This window comes from Euprymna scolopes, chromosome 18 (genome assembly GCF_053919585.1).
Source record: "Euprymna scolopes isolate OS-2025 chromosome 18, ASM5391958v1, whole genome shotgun sequence".
Lineage (NCBI taxonomy): Eukaryota > Metazoa > Mollusca > Cephalopoda > Sepiida > Sepiolidae > Euprymna > Euprymna scolopes.
Genome location: NC_136499.1, coordinates 126,207,915 through 126,213,518, shown reverse-complemented (window position 1 = coordinate 126,213,518; position 5,604 = coordinate 126,207,915). Strand labels below are relative to the sequence as shown.

Sequence of the window (5,604 nt, the reverse complement as noted above, 5' to 3'; positions counted from 1 at the left end):
TACTGATCGGCGCTATTTTTAAAATCGCATTTCCAAGCGTAATTAAAATTTTATGATATGTTTTTTTTTATTCAATTGTAAGGTTAAAGTACAGAATAGGTACAAAACACCCTCCCCTCCTCATGTTAAGAATGTTTTTTTTTTAAATAATAACGTTAACATTTCAGCACGGATCAATAAGCGCACTAGTACCAATTTTTGCATTCCTTGGTGAATAATAAATGTGTCATATATTTTTTATTTATATATATATACATACATACATACATACATACATAGGTACATACGTACGTATATACATACGTACGTACATACATACATACGTATATACATACGTACGTACATACATACATACATACATACATACGTATGTACGTGCGTACATACATACATACATACATATTAAGCCTTTTGCTTGTGTTACCTAAACATTTATATGTCGCTACACATTAATTAACATGCCCCGATCCGCCAGTTACAAGTAACTAGAGAGATCTCTTCAGAAAATGCTGCTTATACAAAAATAGAAGCATCGCCTGAAGTGGTTTCTAGTTACTTATAACTGGCGGATAGAAACATGCTCATAAATGTGTAGCAACATATGAATAAATAAAAATCATATCTTACTCTTTTGTGTGTACTTTCTTTACAATTATTGCTTGTTTCATTCCGGAAAAATATTAACTTAGAATTACATACATTATGTAAATTATATATATATATATATATATATATATATATATATATATATATATAGATATGTCATCCACATACAGCACTGTTTTGTTGTATCACAACTCATTAGCTCGGCTAGGCTAGCAGCTATTTTAGTCGTGGACCGAACCTACAACCATCACGTTGACACCTCTAACCACAGAACTATAAATTGGTGTTCAGAAATGATTTATCAAATACTGTATGCATAATATATACATTACATATATATAATATATACATATATACATTATATGTTTAATGTATATATTATATATAATATATACAATATATATAATATATACAATATATATATGATCTATAGAATATATATATAATATATACAATATATATATAATATATACAATATATACATAATATATACAATATATATATAATATATACATTATATATAATATATACATAATATATATAATATATACATTATATATAATATATACATTATATATATACATTATATATATACATTATATATATATAATATATATATATAATATATACATTATATATAATATATATATTATATATATAATATATATATTATATATATAATATATACATTATATATATATAATATATACATTATATATATATATAATATATACATTATATATATATAATATATACATTATATATATAATATATAAATTATATATATAATATATAAATTATACATAATATATACATTATATATAATATATACATTATATATAATATATACGTTATATATATAATATATAAATTATATATATATAATATATACATTAAATATAATATATACATTATATGTAATATATACATTATATATAATATATAAATTATATATATAATATATAAATTATATATACAATATATACATTATATATACAATATATAAATTATATATATAATATATACATTATATATATAATATATACATTATATACAATATATACATTTATACAATATATATAATATATACATTATATACAATATATACATTATATATAATATATATATAATATACACTTTATATATATATACATAATAAATACATTATACACACACATTATATATATACATTATACACACATATTATATATACACATTATATATATATACATATATATATACACATTATATATATATATATACATATACACATTATATATATATATATACATATACATATATATATATATATATATATATATATATATATATATATATATATATATATATATATATCACTCATGACAATCACATCACAATGATGAAGATCGAATGTCCGGTCGAAAATATGTGCTTTATATTTTTCGTATTGATTTTTTATTCATACATATATATATATATATATATATATATATATATATATATACATATATATATATATATATATATATATATATATATATATATATATGTATATGTATATATATATGTGTGTATGAATATATATATTTCTGTAAAAATATATTTTCTTATTATATATCAATTCTTATATAAGAAGCCCAATGTAATTACAGAGCAACATAGAGAATAAATGACAAAAATTTATATTCCAAAATTCATGATGTTGACCATCTTATAATTTATTCCTTTAAATCAGTCGATTTATACAATTCTTGACAGTATCTGTTTCGTAGCGCAAAATCAATCACTTAATTATTATATCAATCAGTGAATCTATTATGCCTTCAACTCATCAGAAGAAATAGCAACAATCAATCCGTCAAAAGGAATTGGAATGTGATTTGACATGGTGAAAGTCCGAAAATTGGAAGAGAAGCTGCAGTGACATATATATATATATATATATGTATATATATATATATATATATATATATTTATATATATATATATATATATATATATATATATATATATATATATATATATATATATATAAAATAAAATAAAAATTACAATTAAATTTACCCAAATGATCGAAGATGGTAAAATTAAAGTATATTATAAATATTAAAGAATTAATATTTATAAAATTATCTTAGCCAGATGTAAAAGCTCGATAAAACCAAATAGGAAATAGAGCTTATAATATGAGCAAACAGTTAATAAAATATGTTAAAAAACACTTTGAAAGTGTTTTTTAACATATTGTATTAACTGTTTGCTCATATATATATATATATATATATATATATATATATATATATATATATATATATATATATATATAATCTGTATACTATATATGAATTATATACGATATCGTATATCTATAAATCTATCTATCTACCTATCTATATATCTACCTATCTATCTACCTACCTACCTATATCTATCTATCTATCTATATATATATATATATATATATATATATATATATATATATATATATATAATATGGTAAAAATATCCAAACTATTTTTATTCGAATTTTCGAAGAAAAAGTCGCAACAACGATCTCATCATTTACATAAAAATGATACTAAAATTTAATCTCTGCAAAGAAAAACTTTTGCGTAATATTTTACAAATTTACATTATAAAATAGATTTAAACTTTTATAAATTTATTTCGGTATATCATGATATTTTTATAAATTTATTTCAGCATATCTTAATATTTTTATAAATGTATTTCAGCATGTCATAATATAAGTTAAAGTATTTTTACTTTTTCAATTTTTCTAAAATTTATTTTTGTTGGGGAGGTCGCAGAATACGTTCATCTGTACTTATATGTAAAAGGCACTTTGTGTGTGTGAGAGAGAGAGTTTCCCATGGACTCCGAAACGGTTTGGCCGCTTTTTTTTTAATTTCACACAAATGCACTTTATTTGTCTAAGTATCGAGAATCGAAAACATCCGATGAAAAAAAGGAACAGTCAATTTTTACCAAAGTTAACACCCTTATATGGCCTAACATCACAAGCAAATGTTTTAACTTATGTTTTTTAAGCATAATTTAAAGTTATTATAAAATTTTTCGTTTTTTTTTTATTTTGTTGTTGGTGTCATTGTTTTTTTTGTTTTTTTTTGAAACAACAAAAACAAAAAAGAAAATGGGGCATTTTGCAGTTAAGACAAGATGAAAAAGTTGTCAAAAAACTAATGCATGTTAGCAAAAGGCAAAATAAGATACTAGATAATTGTGTGTGTGTGTGTGTGTGTGTGTGTGTGTGTGTGTGTGTGGTTTACCTTATTTTAAAGCGTTTATTTACTTTGAAACAATAGTGTCGAGTCCTAAGTTAGAAACAAGAAAAAATGGCTGACATTAGCCGATCATCTGAGAAGTTTCGATGATTGCTAAAAATATTAGACAAAGTACTAGTATTAACCCAACCAATAGATGCCACCAAGTGTGAAAATGTAATGTTCCACCAGTGTTTTGTTTAACTTTCGATTTTTGAGCGATTATCGAGACTCCTCAGATGACCGTCTAATGTCAATCATTTTTGTTGTTTTCTAACTTAAGATTGTACAGTGCTTATGTTTCAAAGTAAATAAACGCTTTCAAATAAGTTAAAACAAAAAAAAAAAAAAACGCTTATCCGGTAGGTAGAAAGAGTAACTTATCTTGCCTTTGGTAACGTTTATTTGTTAAATATTTGTTTTTTGTTTGTTTTTTTAATCATTTTTCGTTTTGTTGTCTACATTGGAAAATGACAAAAAATTTGAACTTTTTAGTTTTAAAAACACTGGATTAATTTTTTTAGACCGAAAATTCTTATTTCTCCGAATTTTTAACTCCGTATTTATATTATTACTTACTGAAAATAGTAAATAAAAACGCGATGTGTAACCTTTCCAATGTTGTGCAACTTTCGAAGCGACTATCGTTTAAAAATCGTCGTGTGCGTGCGTGAATGATTTTGCGCAGTGCGAGTCTATTCAATTTCTATCCGTCGTTACCAGCTGAACGGACGACAGGCAGACTAACACGTGAAAGCAACAGCTCTTAGTCGGTGAGTACGTTTTGCGCGATAGCCGATGCAAAAGCGTGTTTTCGAGCGTTTGTGGTTGCGTGACTTAACAGTAAATCAACGGAGATTCGCTAATTTATGTCAAATCTTGATCGGCTGCGAACTTGAACGTTCAGGCCGCGCAACGTGATCGACTCGCAGTGTTCCGCTAAGAAACGATACTAAGACTTAACCTACGGATGCTCAACTGGGATAATATCGACGTTTCAGATATTTAGCATCTATCCACGTGAACAAATATTGACTGAACGCATGTTGGTTGATGTAAATTTTTGAAAATGATCAATTGAATAATAATTATACTGACGTTGCGTTTAATGGACTTCTTAAGAAAACTCGACGTTGTCCAAACATGAAAATTTGGGGAATTTTTTATACTTATATATATATTTTTATTACCTTAAATTTTTAAGGATATTTTTATAAAGATATTTTTTTAATTTTAAGTTCTTTGTTGTTATGAGTTTGTTTAAATGTATTTTTTTTTCAAAATTTGCAAAGTGTAGTACCTGTTCTGGTATTTGTATTACTATACACATAGATGTATTGGAAAATTTTAAATGGCGCCAGACTCTCTGTTGAACACAATAAGTTTGGGAAAATGAGTTAAAAATAAAAACGATACAAAATACTGTTAGAATATGTTACCGTGATTTAGGCGGATATATATTCGGTGGGTTTCTAACGGTATTTTGCATAGTTTTTATTTTTAACTCATTTTCCCAAACTTACCGTGTTCAACAAGGAGCCGCGCGCCATTTTAAATTTTCCAATACATCGGTAAATACTGTATGTTTTTCGAGTTAAATAAACATGTTACATTAAATAAAAACACTAAAAAATATCCAGTTAGGTAGAAAAGTAACTTATCTTGCCTTTGATAACATTTATTTGTTATACATTTGTTTTTTGACAACTTTTTCGAATCTATGTGTATAGTA

At 23.8% G+C, this 5,604-nt stretch overlaps 1 long non-coding RNA gene across 2 annotated transcripts in view; it reads right to left on the bottom strand.

Annotated features, from left to right (window-relative positions):
• The window catches only part of LOC145297810 (uncharacterized), a 31,717-nt gene extending 26,979 nt beyond the window's left edge, over positions 1–4,738 (bottom strand). The window contains exon 1 of one of the 2 annotated variants that reach the window (XR_013870330.1): positions 4,452–4,738. This is a non-coding gene — a long non-coding RNA (uncharacterized LOC145297810). The remainder of the gene's footprint in view (positions 1–4,451) is intronic. The other variant, XR_013870331.1, reaches the window with a different exon arrangement.
• Between the last annotated feature and the right edge of the window lie 866 nt (positions 4,739–5,604).